This window comes from Patagioenas fasciata, chromosome W, assembly GCF_037038585.1.
Source record: "Patagioenas fasciata isolate bPatFas1 chromosome W, bPatFas1.hap1, whole genome shotgun sequence".
Taxonomy (NCBI): domain Eukaryota; kingdom Metazoa; phylum Chordata; class Aves; order Columbiformes; family Columbidae; genus Patagioenas; species Patagioenas fasciata.
The window spans coordinates 21,616,384-21,634,604 of record NC_092559.1 but is presented as its reverse complement, the minus strand read 5'-3'; positions in this window follow the sequence as shown (position 1 = coordinate 21,634,604).

The window sequence follows — 18,221 nt, the reverse complement described above, 5'->3', positions numbered from 1 at the left end:
GTGCAGGCCAGTTTGCTTTCAGTTGGAGGGGCGTCCAGGACACCTGGAATCAACTGCTCCAGGAGTAGAAGCACAGCCCTACCATTTGTCATGGACTGATCCAGACTGCACTGGAACAGGGCAAAGCTCTGGAACACCTGCAATACATTGACAATGTCATCGTGTGGGGCAACACAGCAGAAGAATTTTTTGAGAAAGGGGAAAGAATGATCCAAATTTTTCTGAAAACCAGTTTTGCTATAAAGCAAAGTAAGGTCAATGATCTGGATGGGAGATCCAGTTTTTAGGAGTAAGATGGCAAGATTGACGTCATCAGATCCAAATGGATGTGATCAACAGCTATGTCTCCACCAACTAACAAAAAGGATAGACAGACTTCCTTGGGGGTTATGGGTTTTTGGATAATGCAAATTCCAGACTACGGTCAGATCGTTAGCACTCTTTATCAAGTGACCTGGAAGAAGAATGATTTTGAGTGGGACCCTGAGCAACAGCAAGCCTTTGAACAAATTAAGTGGGAGACAGTCCATGCTGTGGCTCTTGGGCCAGTCCAGGCAGGACAAGATGTTAAAAATATGCTCTTCACTTGGTGTGCATACAAAAGAGCCAAATCTAGCACATAGAGATGAGACAGAGCCTATCACAGAGTTGTGCAAGTCTGGATATTGGAATAAAGCTAGCATGCTAGAAAGAAAAGTAACAACTGTCACACACAAAATCTTATCATCACATTCACGCAGTAAAGAACTCAGGGTCTTCTGTATAATCACAAAATGCACATATTGAGTCAATGGATTCTCATGATTTAGCAGTCTGTGAACTTACTGTACCATGTAACAGACACTTATTTAAACTGTAATGTGCTTAAACAGATACCTACAAAAAAACAGGTTAATAAGGAACAGTATCTCGCAGAGTTCAGCAAGTTTTCTATGACTTGTGTGTTATCAGTTAATTCTCTCTCAGCTTGTTGAAGTTTAAACCATTCTGCCTGTAAAACTGTCTGAAATGATTCAATGATCTCTTGTAGAGTTTTATTTTTGTCCTGCTTTTCTCACTTTAGAAACAACAAAGTGTTATACTTAAAGATTCTATTCTCCGGACACTTTCCCAATCCCCACAATCTTAACCCTCGACAGTCAGTTTCTTGGTCACCTGTTTCTCGTTGCCCCTCTCGCCAGATGTGAATCTGTCCTTATCAATAACCTCGTATTCTATTGCTATGTTTACCAAAACATGTATCTAGTTCCCCAGTGTCGAGGGTTTAGACTGCGGGGTGACAATAAAACCCTGGCAGATGTATTGTTAACCTCCTCTCCTCCCCCGACTTCCCCCTTTTGCCCCTCCTCCTCCCCCCTTCCCACTAAGGACAGGTGATCGGGAGGAAAAGAAGGACAGAGAGAGAAGAGTTGGAAAAAATTAAAAATGTTTTACTAATGTTACTAATAAGAATAGAGAAAATAATACAAAATATACAAAACCAATCTTGAAAGTCTCAGCAACTGCAGAGCCAGCACCCAAAGTCCTGGATTGGACTCTGCAGCCAACCGGAGCTGGATTCAGTCTCACTAGGCCTCAGTTTGCAGGGACAACTAGCAAGGTCCTCTCCTAATGTCAGCCATAAGTAGAAGGGACAAAAAAGGCAAAAAGGGAAAGGGACGAGATCCTCATGATCTCCCACTTCTATATGAAGTATTCACATGAATGGAATGTTATACACAGTTGGTCAGTTTCTTGGTCACCAGTTTCTCGTTGCCCCTCTCACGAGATGTCCATCCATGCTTATCAATAACTTTGCATTCCATGGCTATGTTTACCAAAACATGTATCTGGTTCTCCAGGAAAATGCAGCTAATATGAAGGCTTTAGGGGACAGGCAAATTCACTAAAAGAGAAACTTGTTTTTAACAAAACCAGGACATTCTACCCCTTATAATATGCCATTCACGGAAATACTTAAACCTCATTAATACAATCTATCAATACAATCTAATGAATCACTACTACTATATATATATATATATATATATATACACGCAAATGTACATATATACACAGGAGTAATTAATCTTAATCAGTGAAACATCCTTTGAAAAGTTCATTAAGCTCATTTTGTCACAAAAGTCTCCCAGGGAAGGAAAGATGGTACAAGTGCATCTCATGACCACTGTTTGTGGGTTAAAGACATCAACTTCGAAAAACTTGTCAGGCGCCACTCGAAGAAGGTAGCTCTGGTTTCATCACCATTGTCTTGATCTGAAAGACACTTATTAAACATTGTTAGTGCGGTAATTCACATCATACAGTTCAGCATTGCATATTTTCACCTAAAATCAAATCCCCTTGAGGTACACACCGAACTTCTCCATCCTTAAGCATCACCCACCAGGTGCTGCCAGGTCCCTGGGCAAAAACAATCCCACGAATGGGCTTGCCTTTGCCTGAGGCAGGAGTAACCCAGACTGCCTTTCCTAACATATTTTTAATGTGTACTACAGGGACTTTCTCTCCTTCCAGAGTACGAAGAATTTCTGATTGAGCAGGCCCGGCTCGATTGGTTTATCCTCTAGTGTTGACCAACCAAGTGGCTTTTGCTAAATGTGAATCCCAGTTTTTAAAGGTTCCACCACCAAGAAGTGCCTTTAGTGTAGTTTTTAACAAACCATTGTACCTTTCAATTTTCCTAGAGGCTGGTGCATGATATGGAATCTGATATACCCACTCAATACCATGTTCTTTGGCCCAATTGTCTATAATACTGTTTTTGAAATGAGTACCATTGTCTGATTCAATTCTTTCTGGCGTACCATGACACCAAAAGACTTGCTTTTCAAGGCCCAAGATAGTATTTTGGGCTGTAGCATGAGGTACGGCATATGTTTCCAACCATCCAGTGGCTGCTTCCACCATTGTAAGTACATAACGCTTACCTTGACGTGTTTGTGGAAGTGTAATATAATCAATCTGCCAAGCTTCTCCATACTTATACTTTAACCATCACCTCCCATACCATACAGGCTTTAACCGTTTCACTTGTTTGATTTCAGCACAAGTTTCACATTCATGAATAACCTGTGAAATAGTGTCCATAGTTAAGTCCACCCCACCATCACGCTCCCATTTCTGTGTTGCATCTCTACCTTGATGCCCTGAAGCATCATGGGCCCATCGAGCTAAGAAAAGTTCACCTTTACGTTGCCAGTCCAAGTCCACCTCAGTTACTTGAATCTTGGCAGTTTGATCTGCTTGTTGGTTGTTTAGATGTTCCTCAGTGGCTCGACTTTAGGCACATGAGCATCTACATGACGAACTTTGGCAGGCAGGCTCTCTAGCTGAGCAGCAATGTCTTGCCACAGTGTGGCAGTCCAAATGGGTTTACCTCTGCGCTGCCAGTTGCTTTTCTTCCATTGCTGTAGCCACCCCCACAAGGCATTTGCTACCATCCATGAGTCAGTATAGAGATGAAGTACTGGCCACTTCTCTCGTTCAGCAATGTCCAAAGCCAGCTGGATGGCTTTCACTTCTGCAAATTGACTAGATTCACCTTGTCCTTCAGTGGCTTCTGTAACTTGTCGTGTGGGACTCCACATAGCAGCTTTCCACCTTCGATGTTTTCCTACAAGACGACAGGATCCATCTGTGAACAGTGCATACTGCTTATCAGTCTCTGAAAGTGTATTATATGGTGGTGCTTCTCCAGCACATGTTACTTCCTCCTCATCTGGAGACATCCCAAAGTCTTTGCTTTCTGGCCAGTCTGTAATCACTTCTAAGATCCCTGGGCGATTGGGATTTCCAGTTCAAGCTCGTTGCGTGATCAGTGCAATCCATTTACTCCATGTAACTTCGGTTGCATGATGTGTAGACGGAACCGTCCCTTTGAACATCCAGCTCAGCACCGGCAGTTGAATTGCTAGGAGTTGTGCTTCAGTACCGATAACTTCTGAAGCAGCTCGAACTCCTTCATATGCTGCTAGTATCTCTTTTCCAGTTGGAGTATAGCTGGCCTCAGATCCTTTGTATCCTCGACTCCAAAAACTTAAGGGTCGGCCTCGTGTTTCTCCTGGTGCTTTCTGCCAGAGGTTCCAGGTAGGACCATTATCTCCGGCTGCGGTGTAGAGCACATTTTTAACATCTAGTCCAGTCCGAACTGGTCCAAGGGCCACCGCATGAGTTATCTCACACTTAATTTGTTCAAAGGCTTGTAGTTTTTCCTGGCCCCACTCAAATTGGAGGGCTCACAATGTGACTGTAGTCAGGAATATGCATTCTCCAAAAACCTACAATGCCCAGGAAAGTCTGTGTCTCCTTTTTATTAGTAGGTGGAGACATTGCTGCAATTTTGTTGATCACATCCATTGGGATCTGACGACGGCCATCTTGCCATTTTATTCCTAAAAACTGGATCTCTCGTGCAGGTCCCTTGACCTTGCTTCGTTTTATGGCAAAACCAGCATCCAAAAGAATCTGAATTATTCTCTCACCTTTCTCGAAGACTTCTTTCGCTGTGTTGCCCCATGCAATGATGTCATCAATATATTGCAAGTGTTCTGGAGCTTTACCTTGTTCCAGCGTGTTCTGGATCAGACCATGGCAGATGGTAGGACTGTGTTTCCACCCCTGGGGCAAGCAATTCCATGTATACTGGATGCCCCTCCAGGTGAAAGCAAACTGCGGCCTGCACTCTGCTGCTACAGGAATAGAGAAAAATGCATTAGCAATGTCAATTGTAGCATACCATTTAGCTGCCTTTGACTCCAGTTCAAATTGCAGTTCTAGCATGTCAGGCACAGAAGCACTCAGTGGTGGCGTAACTTCATTCAGGCCACGACAGTCTACAGTTAGTCTCCACTCATCACTAGATTTACGCACTGGCCAAATTGGGCTGTTAAAAGATGAGCGAGTCTTACTGATCACACCCTGGCTTTCCAATTGATGTATCAACCTCTGGATAGGAATCTCGATTGGTGCGATACTGCCTGCAATGCACCGTCGTGGTAGCAATTGGCACCTGCTGATCGTCAACCATCAGCAGTCCTACAACAGAAGGGTCATCTGAAAGACCAGGCAAATCAGACAGCTGTTCAATTTTCTCAGTGTCCACAGCTGCTATACCAAATGCCCACCTATACCTTTTTGAGTCCTTAAAATACCCTCTCCTGAGGTAGTCTATACCAAGGATGCACGGAGCATCTGGACCAGTCACAATGGGATGCTTTTGCCAGTTTTTCCAGTTTAGGCTCATTTCAGCCTCTACAACAGTCAGTTCCTGGGATCCCTCAGTCACTCCAACAATATTGATGGATTGCGTTCCTTTATAATTAGAAGGAATTATTGTGCACTGAGAACTAATGTCCACTAAAGCTTTGTACTCCTGGGGGTGTGTTATACCAGGCCAGCGTATTTGTACAGTTCAATAGACTCTGTTATCCCTTTCTTCCACCTGGTTGGAGGCAGGGCACCTCTAATTCCTGTTTTGCACAGTCTCTGGGTGTGAATTAGAGGTCCCTTCAAGAGCATCAGAATCTTTTCTGCCCCTTTTTGTAAACTGGAGCAGCCATTTTCCTAGGAGTTTTTCCTTTTAACTGATGTACTCGTTCTTGAATTTCTGAGGTAGGCCTTCTATGCCACCTACTCATGTTTTCTCCCTGCTCACGTAGGAAGAACCACAGTGAACCTCTTTTTGTGGACTGCCTCTGTCTTCTCTCTTGAGATTGAAAAGTCCTTCTCCTAATAGTTGAAACATAGGTTCATACAAGTCATTAATGGCACCTGTCTTCTCTGAGTTCTTTGATCTCTTGCAACAGCTTTTCAAACCGGTCATCAAATTTTTCACACAATTTCTCCACAGCAGAGACACAAGCCCATAGAGAACCAGCAAGGTTGTTCCCAAAGTCCCAGAGCTACTCAATCACATGAGAAATCCTTTGATTACCTTCAGCTGACCAGAGCATTGCTGCCAATGACTTAGCATATGCAGGTGGTGCACTTTGTACAAATCTGCGCCACAGAGGTCTTGTACAAATAATTCTATCTGGGTCTGTCCCATCTTTGGTCCAAAAGAGATGATCTCTCACACAGCTAATTCTCTCAGGAACTGGATACCTCCCTCCATAGTGTTCCATTTCCCTAATGTGCATATACAATCTTCCTTGTAGGGAAATCTTACTTTCATAGCTGCCAGGAGTCGGGTCCAGAGGGTAGTGGCGTTAGGCTCTCTTGAAATTGCCCTATCAATGGTGGAATCTTTTGACAGACATCCCAGCTGCCTAGCTTCACCACCTTCCAATTCAATTGTTTCTTCCGCATTATCCCAGCATCGGAGCAGCCAGGTTACAATATTCTCGCTTTCACGATGACTGAAGTCTTTCGCAGATCTCTAAGCTCACCTGGAGAAAAGGACCAAGTGGTGGTCACTTCATCTCCTCCCTGCGCTGGTGATGCCCCTTGGGTTGATGTTGGCCCTGTGGCCCCTGTGCCATCACCTGCTGCACAAGGAGTCTTTCTAGTGACTTTCTTACAACTGGCAACTGATGCTGATATGGGCTCACCATCATCTGATTCATTTCCAGAGTATGAATGACTGTCACTGGCATGGGCATAATCATAGTGATTGTTATGGTTACAGCAGCAACAGTGCCCAGTGTGTGAGGAAGGAGGGGCTGCCTTGTTAGGCTTTGAGGCTGGAGAAGTAACATTATCTGCAGCGATCTTGGCAGAGGAGCTATGCGGATGAGATGGAGCTTGGGCCTGCGAAGCAGCAGTGTCTGTGATGGGGGGGAGCAGTGGCTGCAGCAGCAGCTTTCACTGTTTTGTTTTTTCTCCAGTGGCTAGGAGTGTTTTTTGCTAAAGCTTCCGAAGACACACCGCATATCTCAGGACTAAAAAGAGACGCAAAACTCCTATTGAACCTCATTTCTCTTAACAGTAACACAAACTGACACACATTCAGCAAACCAAATAACACCATCACAGTTCTATCAAAGCTCCAAGGATATTCAAAGCTCTCTAAAACATTTGTAAACTCTCCTAGCAAGAAAGCAAAAGTATTGTTAGTCAGCATTTCTAAAGATTCGCTTGACCAATTAGCAAACACATAGCTGTTTTTTGCTTTATCTCTCCTGGAGGTTTTTCAAGGTAAAGCAGAAACGAGTAGAAATTCATTAGCGGTTGCGGTATAATGAAATAAACCAGTGCCAAACCACACAGTATCATCATAACTATCGTCCAGTTTCTTGTTGTTATATAATTAATACTTCGATTCAGAAAGAATGCCCAGCACAAGTATGGTATCACCGAACACAATGTAGAAAATAACTGATATATCTTATTCCACAACGTTTTTAAACCAGTGTAATTCACTCTGCCTTAATACCACTAGATAATGTCTGAAGCACACAGACTCGCGAGTCTCACAACTCTCTGAGTTAGCACCATGCCAAGAAAATTGAAAGGTATGTCAGAGCAGTAGAAAAGCCAAAAATCTCCAAATTTACCCCTTTCTCTTGCCCCATGTTGGGCACCAATTATCTGTTGAGGGTTTAGATTGCGGGATGACAATAAAACTCTGGGAGAGGTATTGTTAACCTACTCTCCTCCCCCCACTTCCCCCTTTCTCCCCTCCCTCTCCCCCCTTCCCACTAAGGACAGGTGATCGGGAGGAAAAGAAGGACAGAGAGAAGAGAGTTGGAAAAATTAAAGATGTTTTACTAATGCTACTAATAAGAATAGAGAAAATAATACAAAATATACAAAACCAATCTTGAAAGTCTCAGCAACTGCAGAGTCGGCACCCAAAGTCCTGGATTGGACTCTGTTGGATTCAGTCTCTCACTAGGCCTCAGTTCGCAGGGACAACTAGCAAGGTCCTCTTCTGATGTCGGCTATAAGGAAAAAGGAAAAGAAGGAAAAAAAGACGTGATCCTCGTGATCTCCCACTTTTTTATGAAATATTCACGTGAATGGGATGTTATACACCGTTGGTCAGTTCCTTGGTCACCTGTTTCTCGTTGCCCCTCTCGCGAGATATGCATCAGTTGTTATCATAACTTTGCATTCCATTGCTATGTTTACCAAAATATGTATCTGGTTTTCCAGGAAACTGCAGCTGATATGAAGGCTTTAGCTGACAGGCAAATTCACTAAAAGGAAACTTGTTTTTTAACTAAACCAGGACAAGTATGCCGAGATGAGACACAGCTCAGCACAGAGTTGCGCAAGTCTGGATGCTGGAATAAAGCTAGCATGCTAGAAAGAAAAGTAATAGCTATCACACGCAAAATCTTATCATCACATTCACGCAGCAAAGAGCTAAATTATGCATAGTCTTCTGTATTATCACAAAATGTACATTTTGAGTCCATGGATTCTCTTGATTTAACAGTCTATGAACTTACTGTACCATATAACAGGCAAAGAATTATGAAACTGTAATACATTTAAATAGATACCTACATAGAAAGCAGGTACATAATGAAAAGCATCTTGCAGACTTCTGCATCTTTTCTGTAACTCCTGTGTTATCAAACTCTCTCTCAGCTTGTTGAAGTTCAAACCGTTCCACCTGTAAAACTGTCTGAAATGATTCAATGATCTCTTGTAAAGATTTATTTTTGTCTTGTTCTTCTCTCTTTAAGAACAATATTAATTGCAACGAAGTGTTGTACTTCAAGATTCCATTCTCCAGACACTTTTCCCAATCATCTAACTTATACAGCAGCCACCATTAATTACATTAATTTCACAAGATCTTCCTTCCTCATATTTCCAAGTGCTTTCCTATGTTTTAAAACACCTCCCAATACCGATTTCTTAGGAACACAACTGAAAACAGTCATTTCCGACCCCATCTCATAAGTAAAAACCATGAGAAGAGGGAGGGAGGAGGGGGAAATACAGAGCTGCTTGCAGCGCAAGTGGGAAAAGCGGGGAGAAGGTTTATGGTGCACTTACAGAAACCATACCACAAAGAAAGAAATGTAACAACATCCAGTAAAACAATAAACTCACATTCCTGACAACCTGCTTGATTTTCAGAGAGGCAATACACAGCAGCATGTAATATGTACTGTAAAACTCACAGATAACACATTGATAGCAAACATTAGTGTTCTCTACTGCTAATTTGAACACTAGTGCGTCCTTAGCTTCTAAGTTTTCAACCTGCTTATTGATGGCCTCTTGAAGATGGTCAATAAATTGCATGTAATTCTCATTGGGACCCTGATTAATAGTTGTAAATTATTTGGCTGCTATGTTGGTTTCAGGCACCTCTATCATAGCTTGATATGCAAGGTCTGTTGACTGCCTCAGGATTTCAGAAACTAATAGCGCCTGTAATTCTGGTGTGCCAATTAGTGTATCTTCTAAGAGTTGGGGGATACCCGCCCATTTCAATGAATCCCCATCGTTCTGTCCTAAATGATCTATAGCTGTTACATTGCATACGTCAAATTTTGCTTTGAGTCTTTCATGGTTTTTATCTGATCTCGGGGAAACACGTACATATACTCCTTTTCCTTTTAACTTTTAAAGCAAATGCTGCAGACCCTCATCCTCATCCGAGTCATCAGATAACGCGGACTTGAACGGTGCTGGAGAATCATCAGTAACAGGGGGGTTCAGGGTTTGGAACAGTGCACTTTTTTTTTTTTCCAAATCTAGTCCAGGGAAGCCACCCCTCTCTACTGTCTCTGCGTGTTCCTGTTGCTCTTTTAATCCTCTCAAAGTCTCCAGCAACAAGTGCCATGTTGTTAACAGTTCAGTTGTTTCTTTGGATCTTTCAGTACTGCTTTGCCCCATAGTAACATCCTTCGTAAAGTCAATTCCAGAAGGCTAATACCCTGCTTCTTCAGAAGCAATTTCCATGTAGATAATATAATACCCTCTTCTTTAGATAAGTTCCACCCCCTCCCCATTCCCGGTAGCTCACCAGCTCTTGGCGTGGTGTCTTTTCAAGGATCTGGATCTTCAGCTGTACCGGGCTCTGTCTCCCCAGTTTGTCTTTGGCTGTCACAGCTTCACCGTTGTCTCTTCTTCATGCGAAATCCTCTTCATGCAGGATCACGTTGGGGTCACCATATGTCTTGGTTGAGACGGACAAATGACATAGACCAAGTTCTTCCAGGATGAAAGTAGTAGATACCATTTATTGCCACAAGTGCATTTTCATGCAATTTTAACAATTCGTGTGTCTCTTCACTATTGGTTACAAGTTACAGCAGTAACATCTCATTGACTAATTTTGCTATCATCAATGTTACTCTTTTACTCCCTTCTCTCTCACAGGTACATCCTTAACATCTCCAGATATTCCTTTACTCCCATCTTTCTCACGGGTAGGCCTTCATATCTTCAAGGCTAATTTCTGTTCCCATGCCCTCCGTCAGGGAATCCATGGACCCACCGTAGTCCCCAACTTTGTTACCTCACTATCAAAAAATTTATTGTTGCTTCTCTCTTACGAGTGAAGTGCATCCCTCTCACTCCATCCACAATAGTCATCTCTCTTGAGCAGGGTAACCAGAGCTAACAAAATTACTACTGGGTGGAGTATCCCGTAGTGGTTGGTGACCACCCAAAAAAGTTTCCCACCATTAGGGTTCTCCATCCTTTTTTACCCTTTCTGTGATGCGATGTATTTCTTCCACATCATGATGGATGGTAATTAGGGTCTTTTGTACATTGTTTCAGACATTTTCTAACAGTTGATACAAGTCATTATGTCTTTGTAGTTTCCTCACCAATGCAGGATTCATTCTAATGGGGATAGGAAGTAGGAACTAAGGTATAATTGGACTGTAACAGTTGATAAGACATAATGGAAACTGGATAACTGAAACCACATCCTACAATGTCAGCAAAGCCACAAGCACAAGTATTTTAATGATTATTTGTCTCTACAGTGATGTTATCTATGGATAAAAAATCGCAAAGGGTTCTTATACAAACACATCCCTTTCCAATATATAGGAGTAGAGTTCCAGGGGGTTTTCAGGAGTTTAGATACCTGCCCCATAAAAATCTATGAACTACCTCCCCTTTAGTCCTGTTAACTTTGTACTACAGTGGGTTACCCATCGATTTTATACTTAGTCATGCTGCAGTGGTCATCATGGTTAAAAGCACCAAGAGTAGTGAGATTTACCACTTAGTCTTTTCAGTGTATGGATTCTTCCAAATATAGTCATTCGTTAGCTGGTTGGCTATTCATGACCTGCTTGACATGAGAATGGTGTATCCAATTTTCTCTTCCTAAAACTTAAAATAAGAAAACAACAACAAAATAAGAACATAGTAGGACAATATATGGCCACTCCCTTCGAGGTTATAATTTGGATTTTTGTGAAAACACCTTAATTAACACTTCTTCCCCAGGCTTTCTGCCACGTAACTATATTTCAAGTGGTGTGGGTTGATACCACTGAGCATACTTCTTTTTCCTTCAACGTCTTGTTGCATATATAAAACATACTGGATCAACCATTCATTTAAGAGTTTAGTCCTAGTGGGACAAAAGTCCCAGATACAGCTAAATGTCTGCTAAACACTGTTTCTGCTAGTGACAACCCTAGAGGTTGTTGAGGGGTATTTCTAATATCACAGTATCACAGTATCACAGTATGTTTGGGATTGGAAGGGACCTCGAAAGATCATATAGTCCAATCCCCCTGCTGGAGCAGGAACGCCTAGGTGAGGTCGCACAGGAACATGTCCAGGCGGGCCTTGAATGTCTTCTCAAATTTAAGTGGAACTTCTTGTGTTCCAGCTTGATCCCATTACTCCTTGTCCTATCATTGTTTGCCACTGAGAAGAGCCTGGCTCCATTCTCACGGCACTCACCCTTTATATATTTATAAACATTAATAAAGTCACCCCTCAGTCTCCTCTTCTCCAAACTAAAGAGACCCAGCTCTCTCAGCCTTTCTTCATAAGGGAGGTGCTCCACTCCCTTAATCATCTTTGTTGCCCTACGCTGGACCCTCTCCAGCAGTTCCCTGTCCTTCTTGAACTGAGGGGCCCAGAACTGGACACAATATTCCAGATGGGGTCTCACCAGGGCGGAGTAGAGGGGAAGGAGGACCTCTCTCGATCTACTGACCACTCCCCTTGTAATACACCCCAGGATGCCATTGGCCTTCCTGGCCACAAGGGCACAGTGCTGGCTCATGGTCATCCTGCTGTCCACCAGGACCCCCAGGTCCCTTTCCCCTACACTGCTCTCTAATATGTAATTTCCCAACCTATACTGGAACCTGGACTTGTTCCTGCCCAGATGCAGGACTCTACACTTTCCCTTGTTAAATTTCATCAGGTTATTCCCCGCCCAACTCTCCAGCCTGTCCAGATCCCGCTGGATGGCAGCACAGCCTTCTGGCGTGTCAGCCACTCCTCCCAGCTTAGTGTCATCAGCAAACTTGCTGATAGTACACTCAATTCCCTCGTCCAAATCGTTAATGAATATATTGAATAATATTGGCCCCAGTACTGACCCCTGAGGCACTCCACTAGATACTGGCCTCCAACTAGACTCCGCACCATTGACCACCACTCTCTGGCTTCTCTCTTTAAGCCAGTTTGCAACCCACCTCACTACTCTAGTGTCTAGACCACACCTCCTCAATTTAGCTGTGAGGATGCTGTGAGAGACTGTGTCAAAGGCTTTACTGAAGTCAGGGTAGACCACATCCACCGCTCTGCCATCATCCATCCACCTTGTTACATTCTCATAAAAGGCTATGAGGTTGGTCAAGCATGACCTACCCTTGGTAAAGCCGTGCTGACTGCCCCTAATGACCCTCTTATCCCTGATATGCCTTGAGATGACACCAAGGACAAGCTGTTCCATTACTTTCCCAGGGACAGAGGTGAGGCTGACCGGTCTATAATTACCCGGGTCCTCCTTCTTGCCCTTTTTGAAGACTGGAGTGACACTTGCTTTCCTCCAATCCTCGGGCACCTCACCCGTTTCCCAAGACTTGGCAAAAATGATGGAGAGCGGTCCAGCAATTACTTCAGCCAGCTCCCTCAGCACCCGCGGATGCATCCCATCTGGACCCATGGATTTATGGATGTCCAGACTATTTAATTGCTCCCTAACCCAGTCCTCATCGACTAAAGCAAACTCCTCCATTGACCTGGCTTCATCCGGGGTCTCAGGGGTACAGGGTCCCCCACGACAGCCTCCAGCGGAGTAGACAGAGACAAAGAAGGCATTCAGTAATTCTGCCTTCTCTGTATCTTCTGCCACCAGGGCACCCACTCCATTCATCAGTGGGCCTACATTGTCTCTGGTATTAGTTTTATCTGCTATGTATTTGAAAAAGTTCTTTTTGCTGTTCTTGACCCCTCTCGCCAGCTGTAATTCTAAGGAGGCCTTGGCTATCCTAGCTGTCTTCCTACGTCCTCTAACAGCGGCCTTTATTCCCATAGCACTATTTTTAAAAACTTTATCTATTTCAAACCCACTTGGCTACATGTTCAAGCCATTTTATTTTTAGGAGTCCTGTTCATTCTTTCTACCTGTTCTGAGGACTGCAGATGATATGGAACATGTAACTGTCACTGTATATCTAAAATTTTATAAGTGTTGTTTAGTACAGTATACTGCTGTGATTTCCCTTGAAAGCTTAATAGCTTCAAACAACATTTGGATTCCAGTTCCTTCAGAAATATTTATTTTCTGCTGTGTTAAGGAATCCTATTCTTTCCATAGCATACTTGTTGCATGACACAATCTGAAGGCATATTTAAAGTCGGTATAAATACTTACCCGCTGATTGGGCACTCACTGGGAGTTGTAGAGGTTCTTCTTCAAGTACTTTCTCACCATTGCATAGCCCGTGTGTCATTTTCCAATCACATAGTATGAAAATCCATTAGTGAAAACGGTTAGATTCAAGTTCTCTAGAGGTTGATCCTATAGATCATAAAATCATAGAATAGTTTAGATTGGAAAGGACCATCAAAGGTCATCTAGTCCAACCCTACTGCAAGAACATCTTCAACTAGATCAAGTTACTCAGAGCCCTGTCCAGCCCAGCCTTGAATGTCTCCAGGGATGGGGCACCTACCGCCTCTCTGGGTAACCCGTTCCAGTGTTTTACCACCCCCATTGTAAAAAAATTCTTCCTCATGTCTAGCCTGAATCTCCCCTTCTTTAGTTTAAAACCATTACCCTTTGTCTTATTGTAACAGGCCGCTTTTAAGTACTGAAAGGCCTCAATAAGGTCTCCCTGGAGCCTTCTCTTTTCGAGGCTGAACAACCCCATCTCTCTCAACCTGTTCTCATAGGAGAGGTGTTCCATCCCTCTGATCATTTTTGTGGCCCTCCTCTGGACCCTCTCCAACAGGTCCATATCTTTCCTGTAATAAGTAATGATGCAGTACTTGAGGTGGGGTCTCACCAGAGCAGAGGGACAGAATCATCTCCCTCAACCTGCTGGCCACGCTTCTTTTGATGCAGTCCAAGATACAATAGCCCTTCTGGGCTGCAAGTGCACATTGCTGGCTCATGTCCAATCTTTCATCCACCAGTACCCCCAAGTCCTTCTCTGCAGGGCTGCTCTCAATCCCTTCATTCATCAACCTGTATTGATACCGGGGGTTGCCCTGACCCAGGTACATGACCTTGCACTTAGCCTTGTTGAACCTCATGAGGTTTGCATGGGCCCACTTCTGAAGCTTGCCCAGGTCCCTGTAGATGGCATCCCATCCCTCAGGTGTGTCAACGGCACCACTCAGCTTGGTGTACTCCACAAACTTGCCGAGGCTGCATGCAATCCCGCTGTCTATGTCACTGATGAAGATATTAAATAGTACTGGTCCCAGTACAGACTTGTAACCAGTGTCCATCCAGACACTGAGCCATTAACCACTACCCCCTGGATGTGAATATCCAGTCAACTCCTCATCCACTGAACAGTTCACCCATCAAATCCATATCTCTCCAATTTAGAGGGAAGGATGTTGTGTGGGACCATGTCAAAGGCTTTACAGAAGTCAAGATAAATGACATCCATAGCCCTTCCTTTGTCCACTGATGTACTCACTCCATCAAGGTCAATAGGTTGATCAGGCAGGACTTGTGTCACTGTTTACTGCAGGGCAACAAAGTGTGGCAGATGCTCTCTATTAACCCCTGCCCTCCCCACTAAGGAAGAGGAAGAAAAGGGAGAGAGACAAGTTGGAAAGTTTAAAAAAAAAAAAAAAGCTTTACTAACAATAAACACAAGTAGTGTTCTCCTCTGTCCACCCAGTTGCACGGAATCATGAGGGAATCACAGAATGGTTGGAGTTGGAAGGGACCTCTGGAGATTGTCTAGTCCAACCCATCTGCTAAAGCAGGTTCACCTAGAGCAGATCACACAGAAATGCGTCCAGGTGGTTTTTTAATGTCTCCAGAGGAGACTCCACAACCTCTCTGGACAGCCTGTTCCAGTGCTCTGTGACCCTCAAAGTAAATAAGTTTCTCTTCATGTTTACATGGAACCTCCAATGCTTCAGCCTCTGCCCATTGCCCCTCATCCTATTCTTGGGAACCACTGAAAAGAGTCTGGTCCCATCCTCTTGATACCCATCCTTGGGATATTTACAAGCACAGAAGATACAAAAAGACCCAGCAGATCATTACCTGTCTGCAGGACTGGTGTCAGGAGTAAAAATTTGGGCTTTTTGATCATGTTTATATGACACCTAGCCTGCTGGAGACAAATAGGTTGCACCTGTCTCAAAGGGGGAAAGGATCCTTGGACAGGAGTTAGCAGGGCTCATTGAAAGAGCTTTAACCTAGATTTGAAGGGGGAAGGGGAGAAAGCCAAGTACAGTAGAGACAAACCCAATGTTTGAGGGATTGGGTGCTAGCAAGGCCCTTCTGTCTGCCATCTCAGTGGAGGTTTGCAAATGGAGAGCAGTGTGGCAGAAAAGACACGAGGGTTATTGATGTGTTAGTGTTCCTAAAAACTGGATCTCTCGTGCAGGTCCCTTGACCTTGCTTCATTTTATGGCAAAACCAGCATCCAAAAGAATATGAATTATTCATACACCTTTCTCAAAGACTTCTTTCTCTGTGTCGCCCCATACAATGATGTCGTCAATATATTGCAAGTGTTCTGGAGCTTTACCTTGTTCCAGCGTGGTCTGGATCAGTCCATAGCAGATGGTAGGACTGTGTTTCCATCCCTGGGGCAAGCGACTCCATGTGTACTGGATGCCCCTCCAGGTGAAAGCAAACTGCGGCTTGCACTCTGCTGCTAAGGGAATAGAGAAAAATGCATTAGCAATGTCAATTATGTCATACCACTTAGCTGCCTTTGACTCCAGTTCAAATTGAAGTTCTAACATGTCAGGCACAGCAGCACTCAATGGTGGCGTAACTTCATTCAGGCCACGATAGTCTACAGTTAGTCTCCACTCTCCACTAGACTTACGCATTGGCCAAATTGGGCTGTTAAAAAGTGAGTGAATCTTACTGATCACACCCTGGCTCGTCAGTTGACGAATCAACTTCTGGATAGGAATCAAAGAGTCTCGATTGGTGCGATATTGCCGGCGATGCACCGTCGTGGTAGCAATTGGCACCTGCTGATCGTCAAACATCAGCAGTCCTACAGCAGAAGGGTCCTCTGAGAGACCAGGCAAAGTAGACAGCTGTTCAATATTCTCAGTGTCCACAGCTGCTATACCAAATGCCCACCAATACCCTTTTGGGTCCTTAAAATACCCTCTCCTGAGGTAGTCTATGCCAAGGATACATGGAGCATCTGGACCAGTCACAATGGGATGCTTTTGCCAGTTTTTTCCACTTAGGTTCATTTCAGCCTCTACTGCAGTCAGTTCCTGGGATCCCTCAGTCACTCCAGAAATACTGATGGATTGTGTTCCTTTACAGTTTGAGGGGATTATCATGCATTGAGCACCAGTGTCTACCAAAGCTTTGTACTCTTGGGGTTCTGTTGTACCAGGCCATTGTATCTGCACAGTCCAATAAACTCTGTTGTCCCTTTCCTCCGCTTGGCTGGAGGCAGGACCCCTCTAATTTGTGTTATGCACAGTCTCTGGGTATGAATTAGAGGTTCCTTCAAGAGGATCAGAATCTCTTCTACCCCTTCTGGAAACTGGAGCAGCCATTTTCCTAGTATTTTTCCCTTTTAACCCACGTACTTATTCCTGAAGTTCTGAGGTAGGTCTTCCATCCCATCTCCTCATGTTTTCTCCCTGGTCACGTATGAAAAACCACAGTGTGCCTCTTTTTGTGTATTTCTTCTGTCCTCTCTCTTGAGACTGAAAACACCTTCTCCTAATAGTTGAAACATAGGTTTGTACAGGTTGTGAATGGAACTTGTCTTCTCTGAGTGCTATGATTTCGTTCAACAGCTTTTCAAACCAGTCATCAGATTTTTCACACAGTTTCTCCACAGTCAAGGCACAACCTCATAAAGAGCTAGCAAGGCTGTCCTCAAAGTCCTGAAGCTGCTTAATCACTTCAGCAATGTTTTGTTGAGCTGCAGCTGACCAGATCATTGATGCCAATGACTTAGCATATGCCAGTGGTGCGCTTTGTACAAACCTGTGTCACAAAGGTCGTGTACAAAGGATTCTTTCTGGGTCTGTCCCCTTTTGGCTGTTTGGCTCAAAATAGATCTCCCACACAGCTAATTCTCTCAGGAACTGGATACGTCTCTCCCATAGTATACCATTTCCCTGGATTACATATAACATCTTCCTTAAAGGGAAACCTTGCCTTCATGGCTGTCAGGAGTCTACTCCAGAGGGTGGAGGGGTCATTCTCTCTTGAAATTGCCCTATCAAGGGTGGCATCCCTTGACAGAGATCCCAGCTGCTTGACTTTCCCACCTTCTAGTTCCAGACCATCAGCTCCATTATCCCAGCACTGGAGTAGCCAGGTTACAACATTCTCGCCTTCATGACAACTGAAGTCTTTTCGCATATCTTTCTGCTCACTTGGAGAAAAGGATTGATTGGTCACTTCCTCTCCTCCTTGTGTTGATGAGGATGCCTCTTGGGGTGATTATGCCCCTTGGCCATCATCTGCAGCATGAGCAGTCCTTCTTGCGACTCTCTTAACACCAGCAACTGATGCCAACATGGGCTCACCATATCTCGATTTATTTCCAGAAAATTACTGTCACCAGTATTGACATAATTACAGTGGCTGTTGTGGTTGCAGCAGCAGCAGTGCACAGTGTGGGGGGGTAGAGTAG